Genomic DNA, 14,210 nt, shown 5'->3' with positions numbered 1-14,210 from the left:
AAAAACCTGGGATTTCCCACTCCTGAGTTTGGCATCTTTCCTCGCTCCCAGACCAAGCTGCATGTTAAAGTAACAGCTTGAAACTGGAACTTCATAGACACTGTTTCATGTGGGAAGGTATGTGAGTTCCAATGTAGTCTGGCCAATTTTATACCCATTGATACAACTGCTGCAAAAAAGGCCTTGCAAGAGCGGATTAGGAAGAAGATTTTAGGATTTTACAAACTAATTTGTTTCCTTGTTTTGGGGACAGGTAAAGCAGCAACATTTCACACTATTCTATGGGCTGATCCTACAGTTAGGCAGAGTGAGACAGCTGCCTCAGGTGGCAGATTCCATGGAGTAGCAAAATCTCTCCATTGCCCTTAAATCCTCTAAGCTAGCCTGCTACCTTCAAGTGTGGTGAAGGATTCAACTTGCAGTCCAGTCAGATTCTGTACAAGAAATGAGACGCACCGTCTTGTCCTTCACCTGAGGCAGCAAGATGCCTTGGGGCGGCCCTGCTGTTTCTCTCAAGACCTCTAAGCAGTCAGCATACGGTACTACAGTTTATTCACATGGAAGGATAGGCATAGTGACAAAGAAGCACTAGAGTTGCTTAGCAATGCAAAATACAACTATCAAGCCACGGGAGAGGGGAGAAAAAGGGAATCCATGAGGGTCGGGAAATAAGAAATCAAATAGGGTTTTGAAATATATATCCTTCTTTTGACTGTGGGCTCCTTCTGTATTCCGCAGGTGAAAGCATCCAAGCTCTCAAATCCAGCTAGTGTACCGTTTCATATTTCAGCAGAAGGGTGGAGAGGGGATTGCTGTCATCTACAAATAAGATAAAAGTCAGCCAGGTGCCGAGGAATTCACTCCGTCCTGATTGGATCTGCCCTGCTGTCAACTGAGTGACATCTCTGCTGTTATCATCGTGGCTCAGATATTGCTAAAGCGTTGCGCCTGGGGGTGAAGTGGAATTCTGTTTCATCCCCATTTAGTTAGCTGGCAGCAGTAAACACACAGTTAAGTCATCTACATTCTTCAGTTATTGTATTGTCCCATTTAAAAGAACAGCTAGAGAAATAGGAATTGCTTGGGAGGCAATGATCCATCGTTTGTTCCATTCACAGCCATTGGGCCGCCTGGTTACAGTAGACGGAAAGGTGAAACAGACCAGCCGGGATGGACAGCCATTTGGCTCCCAGAATTGTCTGTCACTTTGGCCACTCAACGTGGTCATGACATGATTATGACTGTGTACACACCATACATTTTAAGCATATGACACCCCCTAAAGAATCCTGGGAAGTGTAGTTTGTTAAGGCTGCCGAGAATTGTGAGGACTAAACTACAGTTTTCATGATCCATTGAGTATTCAATGTAGGGTTGCCATATGTCTTATTTTTTCCAAGACATGCCCACTTTTTCATGGGTATATAAAATGAGAGACGTCATATCAATCCATATTCAAAAGTAGAAGTCGGCAAATGTGTCCTCTTTTTCTCTCTTCAGAATATGGCAACCCAAATTTAATGCACTACTGTATAAGTATTATTATAGTATGCTTTAAATATAAACCTGCCTGATTCAGACTTTCCAAAGGACTACATAAGTCGAAGCAGAGCCATCCTTTGAAATTTGTGCTCCTCTGAATTTTGCAATATACTTCTCCAGCCAATTAATGTGCACAAAAAATGCATATACTAGCTAAAGGGTGCATAAAAATGCACATATTACTGAAAATAACATAGAAATATATTGTGATTATTATGATGATCGTGATGATGATTAGAATTTATATATCGTCCTATACCTGGAGGTCTCAGGACGGTTCACAGAATAAAATCTAAATATAAAACCACAAAAACATAAACAAAATAAAAACAACAACCCAATTAAACCCCCCCACCCAAAAAACCCCACATTGTAAAAGGGCATAGGGTGCCCATATAAGTATATGGTATGTATGCAGCCTATGTGACTGTGAGAAATGATTTCTCTTATGTTCCCATTTGTACACATCCTGATCCAGTGCTGAATCCTTTTTTAATGGGGGGGGGTCGTGATCTAAAGTTATGTTCATCCGAAGAGCAGAAATTAAATTGATTCATAATTATAAGAACACAAATATGGAGCTAAATGGACAGAAGAGGGGACGATCGGATTAGTAATCTATGGCGAATGATGGCCACCGTCAAGCCAACCCCTCTGCTCCAAAATGTCTATACAATTCGAGCACTGATCTTGTAACTATTACATAGCCAACTATACTACTTCCTCTGCTGGAAAGATAAGTATATTACAGTACTATGAAGAACTCATGCTGGTGACAATCCTCTATGCATTCGCAATCTTCTCTATTAGATTGCAAGCAGGTAGGGGCTGTGTTGTGCTCTGTGCACCACCAAGAAGACTTCACATGTTAATTTGTAAATAAGTAAATAGTAAAATCTCTCACCTCAAACCAATTGGGCTTTTACAAGCATCAAGGCATCGCTTGATGAATGAGCAATTGTTTTAAAGAATCTGATTCACCAGTCTGGTTTGATGTGTGCCCTGTTCAAAATGCCAGAATGTAGTCAGTCAGCCTTTGAAGAGGCTGACTGTGCCCTGAATGTCATCTCTCCCATTCCCCTGATAAGTGGGGTTTCAGGTGTTTGCTTGTTTAGGCTGCATGAAGGCAACCCATCTTGTCTCTGCACATCCTTTTGTAGCTTCTTCTGGGGAGAACCACCAAAGATGTAGACACGTGACCTTCCTCTTTGCTGCATGTCGAGCATCACCCAGATTCAATTTTTTTGAAAATCTGCAGAAAGCGTCATGGTGTTCGATACCATCTGCTCATTAACTTAAATTAGAATTTGTTAACGTTAATGCATGCAGTTCTCAGGATTGCGCTAACCATATGGTTTCCCCACATCTCAGTAGGTAGCTCTTTGTTCAAATCAATTTCCCACACTTTCATGTAGCGCAATACGTTTTCGCAGGTAAGTAACTGTAACTTTTTGTAAAATGGAGATAGGATTTCTATTTTATTTTATTTAAAGGGGGGGAAATTTCACTCGCATAGAAACGCTCAGAACTGCTCATCTCTCTGTTTGCTCCCTTAATTAGAATGTTGGCATGCGGGAAACATTATTCAATTGCTTCTTTTAAATATTACATATTGTTTCAGCAGAGGCCCAGGCATCTAAGTATGGGATCTGCTTAGCTGGCAGCTCAACAAAATGGGCAGAGGCTTTCTTCCAGTAACAAGGCCCGGGCTGAAATTAAGCTTGGACTCTGCAGGATTCAACCCTGGAGTTTCACACCAGTCCGTCAAGGGCACTTCCCAACCCAAGGAATGCACATGACAGAGAGTTAAGTATTTATTGTCAAAGATGGCACTGACTCACTTCTGCCGCTCTGGATATCTACACACACCAATCTAACCGCTAGGCAGATCTGTGCTCTATGGAGCACTTGCAGCAACAGGGGACCAATCTCCCTCCACCAGTTTGTTGTTGTTTAGTCATTTAGTCATGTCCGACTCTTCGTGACCCCATGGACCAGAGCACGCCAGGCACTCCTGTCTTCCACTGCCTCCCGCAGTTTGGTCAAACTCATGCTGGTAGCTTCGAGAACACTCTCCAACCATCTCGTCCTCTGTTGTCCCCTTCTCCTTGTGCCCTCCATCTTTCCCAACATCAGGGTCTTTTCCAGGGAGTCTTCTCTTCTCATGAGGTGGCCAAAGTATTGGAGTCTCAACTTCAGGATCTGTCCTTCCAGTGAGCACTCAGGGCTGATTTCCTTAAGAATGGAAACGTTTGATCTTCTTGCAGTCCATGGGACTCTCAAGAGTTAACCTCCAGCACCATAATTTAGGTGTCATCCTTTGATGGGCTGCATGCATGTTGAAGGAGGCTTCTCCAGTGTGGAAACTTTCTCTGTTCATCCTTTTTCAGTTCTCTGCTGGTTCTGGGAGCCAGTGGAGAGGGAGAGGGTGGGGAAGCTCCTGGCCCTTTCCTTGCCTGACCTGCCTCTTCCTCCTCTTCTTCCAACCCATCTTGTGCTCCAGCCTCCAGCTCTGAAGCTTCCCCTGCCTCTGATTCTTGCCTCCTGGCTGGGACAGGTCCCCACAAATCACTGCTCCCTCTCCCGAGTCAGACCCCAGCCCCCCTTCCCCCAGTGCACACTCGTCGGAGTCCTGCCAGTCCCTGACACAGCCCTAGGCACATTGAGGGAAGTGCACAAGAGTTCAGTCTGACACCTACTGCTCGTGACCTCATTGTCTCCACGGTTAAAAAGATAGGAAGCAGCTTCCAAAGGCAGCCAGTCCCATTTTGCCACCTAGGAAAATGGGAATGTGCCATGCCCTGATATGCAGCCTACCATGCTCCACCGCCACCACTTCCACTGGCAACAGAATGCCGTCCCCCCCTTTGCCAAACTCGACAAGAGCCAGGGTGCTCCTCAAGGCACTGCCACTTGTCTTCTCCACCCCAGGGGCAGGGAAGATGAGCAGCAATGCCACGCGCTAAAACACCTCCCTCTTGCCTGTGAGAGAGGGCGTTCCAGCAGTGGCAGAGGTGGTGGGGCAAGCAGAACACTGCCTCTAGCACTTCTGCTGCCTAAGGTGGGTGCTTCACTCTGTCTTGTCAGTGGGCCGGCTCCGGCTGCCATGTACCAATTCAAATCAGGGGCCCATCTAACCTAGTGTTGTCTACACCAGTTTTGTCTATGGTGGGGAAACCTCCAGTCCATGAGCCTAGGTCCCAATTTTGCCAGCGATGCCTTTTCTCCAAGGCCCACAACGCTGTCCTAACATCTGATGTCAGGCATACCTCCCAGTCAAAGGCAACACTCAGTTCCTTCACCCACACCATTTCATTGCTCATCGGTCAGATCCAGTTCCCCACCCCAGGTCTTCACTGATTGGAGGCCTGTTCCCAGGGGATGAGTGCAGGTGTGACTCTAGATTTTCTTCACCTGTTGGCTAAAAGGTGGGAGCAGACTCATTTCTCACAAAGTGATGGGTTAAAATGGTGCCTGCATGTTTGCCTGCATCTCTTACCCTCTAACAGCTAGAGATTTGCTTTTAAAAGAGAGTGTGTGCTCAGGACCAACAAAGGCCCCTTGTTGACTCTGAGCCCAGTACAGTAGGTTCACCTGTGTCCTCTTTTTTGTTGGCCTTAAGAAATAACTAGCCCTCTTCCACCCCTGCAAATTCCTGAAAATCACCACTAACCAGGAACAGGGCAAAGAATGCTTCCTTTAAATTCAACACTTGCACAGTGCAGTTGTGTACGGGGACCAACAGTTTGTTGCTACAAGCATCCAGCTAAGATCAAATACCCAATGTGCAGCTTGCGAAAATATGAAGCCCTTGTTGATTTCTATTACGATTGCATAATGTGTGTTCATTCCAGACCATCCCTGTGTGGTCTTCTGCCTTCCTGACCCCAAAACACAGAATGAATGATGTGTGGACCCACTTACCACATTTCCATTGCAGGCGATTGAGTTGCAGCTCCATGTTGCACCATTTTATAAACGTCCCGTCCCCCCCCCATGACGCATTTGCGGCCTGTCAGATTTGACAAGAGGTTTTGCTGCAGTGGGTGGGCAAACAGTCAGTGGACAGACACAATGTGTTATTATCGCTATGCCAGCTAAACACATCGTGACATGAAAAGTTAATTGCTGGTTTGTTCAATAATCGTTGCCAAGGAAGATTAATGTTTTGCAATTTGCAGCTCATCTTAATTATTTAAAGCAACCCTAGTTTATCATGCCTTTTTTAAAAAAAAAAAGCAAAAATATGACGTGGGCATTTGGAGAAAATTTGACAAGCTTATTCAAGTTTTTAACCAGAAAACAAGATTTTACAGACCCACCTGTTCCATTTGTCAAGCAAAGCGGGTTCTCCTTCATGGAGAGCACGTGATGCGGTGGGGGCAACCATGATGTCCCCTGCCCTTGTAGCTGGGCGGGTTAGTATGAATGGCCACAAATTTGATAGGGTACCTCCAATTGTTGCTGGGGGAAATTTAATGTTGCAAAATTGTTTGATTGATGGGGGTGCTATTTATTCCCTGTGTGCAGTGTTGAGCTTCCTCTTTTCGCTGCGCGCATCGGATCACCCGCCCACCCTCCCTATATTTAGGCTTTGTTCGTGCTGACCTTGCTATGCCTGCCATGGGGTCGTCTGCTTTGGGGCAGGGGCCTGGTAGGAATTTTGTCCATTTGGCTGATCGGCTGGTGCCATTTGGTTTTTCGCCTACTGAGTAGCAAATCATCACAACTTGTAAGGTTTCAGTTAGGCATTGGTTAATTTTGGTTGGTGGAGGGGATGTGGTTGGCTATGCCAGCCCCTCCAATGCTGCTGCTGCTGCAAGGGTATTCCATTAAAGAAATCCAGGGGCTCGCCATGCTCTTGTCCGAACCCCTGGCAAGGGGCTAGGGCCACTCAAGAGCCCCTGGGAGCATTTGGGGAGAGGTGAGAGCCTGGTGCCCAGCTCTATTCTCTCCCCAAAAATGTTCACCCTTACTGACTTTTGCAGGCTTGCCGTTTGTCAGTTCTGTTCCTACCTCTAAGTGGGAATAGATAGTCGCTAACCAATGCCTAAGCAACTCAATAAAGTTGTGGCCAAAATTATGCCAAAAACCAAAACAAAAATGTTGTGTGAACTGTGTCTTTATTGGGGGGGGGTCCTGGGGGTCCTCAACACGCAAATCCAAACCCTTTTATCTTGTGTATGTTTCATTTCTTTTATATGTTACATTTATATCCCACCTTTCCTCCAAGGACCTCGTGGTTTTATACATGATTCCCCCTCTCCTTATTTTACCCTCCGAATAGTCCTGGGAGGCAGGCTAGGCTAAGAGACAGGGACTGGCCCAAGGTTACCCAGTGAGCTTCAGTCCCCTCAAATAAAATATTTGAGGGGGCAGGCCCTCCCGAGGTTAATAGGCATTGTCATTCAAATGGTGGGTGTACACTGCATCATATGATGGATTATGTGGGGTGGGGCTTACCTGCTCTCCCTCCCCCCATTTTATTCAAGTTGTTACCCCCGGCTGTAGCAAAGGCTTTCCTGCGTCAGCTTGGGACTGAACTAGATGGTCTTTTGAGTTACCTTTCATGGTTCACTTACAACTAGGTAGGGGTTAATCAAAGAAAAGGAATCAAGAAAATGCAACAAACTCTCTATTTCATTTTAATGACTTAGGTCTCATTAGCAGACATTCACTCAGCGAAGATAATGAATGTATGATTATGGCTAAAGTGTCTCATTAATATTTTTTTCTACAGGCAAAATCTGAAAAAAAAAAAAAAAATTCCTGAAATGTGCCCACTTCATTTTTCCACATCACGCTTTGTAAGGTCTTTGTCAAAGTTAATAGCATTGCATCAGAATCCTTACTTTTCAAGAGCATTGGCAGTGTCTTCATTAGGTTTCTATGAAGACGAAGGAACCTGGGGAATCTGTGAAAGCACTTATAATTTTCTAGCACACAACACTTTGAAATCTTAGCTGGGGAAAGCGAACCAAGTTTAATGCCTAGCGCTGCCTCTGCTGTGTTTCATTCGTTTATGCAAGAATAAATTAGGAATCCAGATTGGCCCAGGATCCCCACTTCCGTGAAACAGTTCTTGTTGCAGATATTAAATATTGTGTGGTTTGAAGCTACTAGAAGGATAAGAACTGACTCCTTTGGAAATGAAGCATTGTGCCAGACCAGGGGTCTGCAACCTTTAAGACAAAAAGAGCCACTTGGACCCGTATCCGAAGAAAAAAAACCTGGGAGCCGCAAAACCATTGCGACATTTAAAACAAATATATCTCCGGAGCCGCGATATGACAGCGGGCGGGAAGGTGACGTCGGGACGGTGCGTGACTAACGCACGCACCGCCACCATGCGACGTCACAGCCAGTACAGCACCCGCCATAGTGGGGAGTGTCGGGGCGCACAATGTGCCTCCTCCCCTCGCTAGTATCCGCCCCAGAGCCGCGACAAAGGTGTAAAAGAGCCACATGTGGCTCCGGAGCCGCGGGTTGCAGACCCCTGGTCCAGACCCGTGAAAATATTATTTAAATTTTACTGGCAGAACTTCCTTCAAAACAGAATTAAAAAATCAAAAATATCTATACAATATCTTGTGCTGTCCAGCACAGGCCCAGCATTTTATGAAATAATCCAAACAGACCTATAAGCAAAGGTCTCTATCCAGCCTGCTTTCCAGCCTCCAGGCTGTTTGCTCTCCCTTCAGGGAAGCCATTACATGCATTGTTCTCTCTGTAGCTTTCAAATGAGACAACTCCCTTTGCACCTACACTCCATTGAGTTTGGGAGATAAAGACTCAAAAGCAACTCCTTTCAAAATGGAGATTGCAACGAGATAGTCTCACAAAATCACAAAAGTTTACAACCCACACCTGTTAGCCCACCAGAGAACCACAACTAGTTAATCTTTAACTCATCAAGAAGCTCAGGGTCCTTTAGAAAACTCCTGTAGAAAAAACCCCAGTGTTAGCAACACACATCCAGCCGTTTCCCATTTAAAACTTCATTAATACATGCACAATTTTTCATTTCTGTGTGAATTAAACCATTATACTTAACAGTTCTGTCTGTACATTCATAGGTGTAGTGGTTGAATGAATGTGTCAGGCTTTGGGGAATCAGCTTCCTCCACCGTGGCCGTAAATGAGCAGATCAAACGAAAGGAATTCTTATCAATTAGTTTATTTAATAAACACAGCAAAGGACAAAAGAAAGTGTCCACCCAGAATGGCGGTGCTCCCAATTAAGCTTATACCCCCTCTGTCCCTATTAATCTATGTCACCCCTACGTCTTGTAATCTGAGTTTGTACCCTCTGTGCTTTCTGTTCTGAAACCTTCTGGGGAGATCTGTTAACCCTGTCTCTTCCAGTGTTTCTTTTCCTAGCTGTTCCCCATCCAGTATTTCCCAGCTTCTGCCTTCTGAACTATGCCCCTCTGCAAACCACTGTTGCAAATCTATACTGTCCTCCTGCTCCTGAGAAGATTCAGGAGAAGGGGGAGGGGGTGGCTCCCACCATTCCTCAGTGCAGCATTCCTCAGCACAGTCCCTGACAGAATGCTTTGCATGAGAAAGTCCCAGGTTCGACTTAAGAACATAAGAAGAATCTGCTGGATCAAGCCAGTGGCTCATCTAGTCCACCATATTGTTCTTCCAGCCAAATACCTATGGGAAGTCCACAAGGAGGACCTGAGCACCAACCACTCTGCCTTCCTGCAGCCTCCTATGAAAGCAAATTCCATAGTTTCATTATGTGCTTTGTAAAGAAGTATGTCCTTTCGCTTGTGCTGAATCTTCCAACATTCAACTTCAACTTCATTCGTCTTTTTCCTAGGTGTTGTTAGAAGAGGAAGGAGAAAGTGAGCTCATGGGAACACAAGGCCAGCTCAATCGTAGAGAACATAGAGATGAGATCAAAGAATCATAGAGCTGGAAGGTACCCAAGGATCCTCTAGTCCAGCGCTTCTCAACCTGTGGGTTGTTGGACTACCACTCCCATCATCCCTGAGCTCTGGCCTTGCTAGCTAGGGGTGATGGGAGTTGTAGTTCAACAACATCTGGGGACCCACAGGTTGAGAAAGGCTCCTCTAGTCCAACCCACTCCAAAGCAGGAATACACAGCTGTCCTGTGTGGTGATTGAACCTACAACCTTGGCATTATCACCACCATGTTCTAACCGACTGAGCTATCTAGGCCAATAGCTAACCTGTCCTCACACTGAGGCTGATATGATTTCCACTGCAGAGAGGAGCACAGCTCATTTCTTTTCCCAGCAAGAAAAGAAACCCAAAATAATCACCACACTATTGTGATGGTGAATAAGAAGGTAAAGCTTTTGATACAGCATATGCATCAATGTTCTGAATGAGGCAGTGGAGCAGGGGCAGGAGGGAGGATGAGACAAGTCTGAAAATACTCTTTAAGAAACGCAATATCCCTTTGCTCATGTTCAGAGTAGTGGAGTCTGAAAACGAGATTCCTTCCTTCCCTTTCCCTGGTCACTGTATTTATTTCTAATTACAGCTAAAAGAGAAACAGAGAGAAATGTAAACATTTTATTTTGCATTATTAATTTACTTTATTTAGAAGATTTATGTAAACCGTTTGATCAAAGAGCTCTCTGAGAAATGGGCAAATGAAACACAGCTAAAATCCTCAAAAAAACTAAGGAACAAGCCATCATTATCATCACAGCACAGATAAGGTCAGTTAAACAAATTTAGGTAACTAAAAGATGTGCCTGGTAGGCTTACTGAAACAAAAAAAAGTATTCCAAACTATGTAGCAAGGTGCCTGTGTCAAAGTCAATAGACAGCAATTACCTTTTGCTTCAGTCCACAACCCTATTCGGCAAAATGTTCTGTTTATCACTTTTTGCCAGAGCAAGGCTTTCATTTTGAACTGGCACACTCTTAACCTGAGCCTTCGTCGTTTGTTGCTTCAGAGTACAGCACACATAAACAGAAAACATCTGAGAGGTGGCCAAAGCTTAGTAAATGAAAAAGGTTACTGATCATGAGATATTAGATGCTGAAATCTGAAAGCACAGCAGAAAGCTTGAACCTGGGGTGAAGGGAGAGAATGGGAAAGCTGACAAAACGCTGACACTGTATTGTCCATACCAAACAAAAAATTAAGCTACGCAACAAACCACACACTTCAGAGCCTCATGAGTCCTGGAATCTGTTCACACATTGCAGAAAAGGCAGGAATTAAACATTGTTTTAAAATAATTAGTGATAATAATAATTAAAAATTAAATAATAATTGAATAATAATTAAAAGCATGGGCAAGAATTAAAAATGGCTTTTGCAGAGTGGGTGAGTTAACATACATAAATGTTTATACTAAGGCTGCTGAAGATAAATCTGGACCCCAATGAGAATTCAATCTCTGACGCCACCCTGCAGAATGTCAGATTACAAGAGCTGTGCCACGAAGCTTTGTTATCAAATACTTGGGGGCACAGCAGGAAAGGAAAAGGCAACAATATAAAACCCACATCTGTGTGTGTGTGTGTGTGTGTGTGTGTGTGTGTGTGTGTGTGTGTGTATGAATGAATATAGCCCCAATCCTGGGGGTGAAATATCTTAGATTATCTACAAAGTTCACTAGTTAGTATGGGATATAGTTCATTGAGGACATTCTCATAATGTGTGAGGAACCCTTGGCCCTCCAGATGTTACTGAACTACAACTCCCATCAACCTTAGCTATCGTAGCCAATGGCCAGGGATGATGGGATGGGAGAGGTAGTTCAGCAACATCTGCAAAAAGACAGGTAACAAAGGGAGTGCTAGTTTCTTGACCTGGCTGTGGATCTTATCCCTCAAACTGATAAAAAGAAATACATTAAAATGACCTCTGCAACTGAATACCTAAAAAAAAAAAAAAAAAAGATTGCTAACAAGTGCTTCCGAGATGAAAATTGCAAGTTCCCCGGACTCGTCTGTGAGTCAGCAGTGGAGAACAATTGAAAAGGGGTTGTAATATGTAGGAGACATTGTCACCACCTTCTTGGCAAACCAGCCGTCTGTAGCAGAAGCTATGCAGAAGCACACATATTTCAGAAGAAAAGGAAAAATGGACAAAATAATAATAATAACAGGCATAAGTCAGCTATAGCAAAGTGCCACCTATACACACCAGCAGCAATGGAGAGGGGGCCAGTGGAGAGTGGAGTGCAATTGCTCTTATCAAATGTGCCTTCATTGTAGCTAGTGTTTTTTGAACAACGCCTAAACTTTACGTTCAGCTTGTCTTTTGACAATGCCATGAACTTCCTCACAGAAAATTGTATAAGAGAGCCAAAGTTGGCTTCAAGAATGTAGCAGCAGAGTACAGATAATCATGTCAGCATGCTACATCTGCTTGTTTGAATTTATCTAGGGCAGCATCCTTTGAGCTGGCAAGGAGCTGAAAATATCCCTAAGCGTTTAAAGTAAAAGATGGACACATTTGCCAAAAAAAAAGAGGCAAACTTTCCCTATCAAATCATTTTCACCTGATTCAGCCATACGATGATCTGAGCGCCTTCAGAAAGTCATTGACATTTCATGCAACTATCAATGAAAATAAAGCCAGTTGATATAAACAGTTAATGAAAGGATACATTTGCTATATTCAATAAAGAATCCCATCTTTCAGAGCACTAAACACTTTCTGTGTTGCACTCAATGCACGAAAAGGATTGAAAGAGTTTCTAGCCGATCCACACTGCAAGCAAAGAGGACCCAGAGCCTATTCATAGCTGATTTCTCAGACTCGCCCATAAGGAGGGAGGGAACCTGCCCTTTCCCCAAGCGCTTCCTATACTCCTGGTTGTACACTATAGAGATTAATCATGACCATCTGGATGACTGATAGATCAAGAGCTGCTTGGCTCCCTCCAAAATGACACTACATATTTTGCAGGAAGTTAACCAGCAAATTTTGGTGTGTGCAACTGAAGTGGATTAAAGTGTTTGTATGTAACAAGAGAGGGACGCAGGTGGTGCTGTGGGTTAAACCACAGAGCCTAGGACTTGCCAATCAGAAGGTCGGCGGTTCGAATCCCCGCGAGGGGGTGAGCTCCCGTTGTTCGGTCCCTGCTCCTGCCAACCTAGCAGTTCAAAGGCACGTCAAAGTGCAAGTAGATGAATAGGTACCCCTCTGGCGGGAAGGTAAACAGCGTTTCCGTGCACTGCTCTGGTTCGCCAGAAGTGGCTTAGCCATGCTGGCCACATGACCCAGAAGCTGTACAAAGGCTCCCTTGGCCAATAAAGCGAGATGAGCGCCGCAACCCCAGAGTCAGACACGACTGGACCTAATGGTCAGGGGTCCCTTTACCTTTACTTATGTAACAAATGCATTTAAAAAACAACAACTGGACTTTTGTGCTAAGGAAAATGATGGGAAATGATGGGATAACAACAAATTGATGGGATGTCCTATAAAACCTGCACAATCAGATCAGAATGAATAAACAGTAGACAGCACATAACCTCTGTGCAAGGTTTGTGCAAACAAATCAGGACAAATGCTTAATAAACAGGTCATCTGGAAGCACACCTTGAGAATATTTTAAATAAACTAATTAATATTCTACATGTGAATTTGAAGTGCCTTTCCTCTATGCTGGAGTGCTAGCCATCATGTCTTGTAGAATCATAGAATTGTAGAGTTGGAAGGGACCATGAGGAACATCCGGTCCAACCCCCTGCAATGCAAGAATCTTTCACCTATCGTGGAGCTCAAACCCATGACCCTGAGTTTGAGTCTCATGCTTTACCGACTGAGCTATCCATAGACAATGGGCCGCTGCTTATATTCTAGACACGTTTATAATTACTTGGGGGGGTTAACTGGATTTAATTAGAATGGACATGTGATAGTATTAACAGCTTGTCTTAATTTATAGGGCACCATCTTGAGCATCTAGGCTACACTCATAAAAGATACATACTTTTTTGGGAGGGAAGTGTTATTGAACTCAGTGGGGCTTCTATCCAAGGGTGCCTCCAGACTGTCACTATGCTGGGCTAGAGATTCCAATGCAAAACCAGCTATTAAGGTTTGCGCAACTCAAGTGGATTAAAGTGCTCTGTCACTCTAGCAAACAAATCCACTTAAAAAGAAACCCGGATATTTTGCGCATAGGAACAAGATGGGGGTTATCCAATGAGATGATTGGATAAGCAAATAATTAATGGGAAGACATATAAACAAGCAAATTGGGATGAATGAATTGCCATACAATTGCCCTGCAACCAATCACAACAAAATGCTAAAACTGGAAGTTATCTAACCTCTGTATAAGCTTTGTTCAAGCAAATCAGGATGGATGCTGAAGAAACAGATCAACTGGAGGTGCCCCAAGATGATGATGATGAATTTCTGGACTGGGTCTTCAGGATCCATTGGCAAACATACAAATATTCTGCTTTTACATCTGTGCTTCACTTTCAGCCACTTCACTGCACAGCTAATAATGACGGGGGAAAGCAGAAATGTGCCACAAGGAGAATAAACCTACCACACAATTGTGTAGCTGTGGCTTAAAAATATATATAACTTCCCAATGTACATTCAATATGACCAAGTCTCTTTTATGAAGTGTGATAATGTGAGAGGGTCAGGGGTGGGGAGGATTCCGGGCACCACTGAAGCTGCCATTTCTCTGAAACTTCCTGTC

The sequence above is a fragment of the Podarcis gaigeae genome (genome assembly GCF_964106915.1).
Source record: "Podarcis gaigeae genome assembly, chromosome: 6".
Lineage (NCBI taxonomy): Eukaryota > Metazoa > Chordata > Lepidosauria > Squamata > Lacertidae > Podarcis > Podarcis gaigeae.
The sequence above is the reverse complement of the archived record's forward strand: the minus strand, read 5'-3'. Positions refer to the sequence as shown.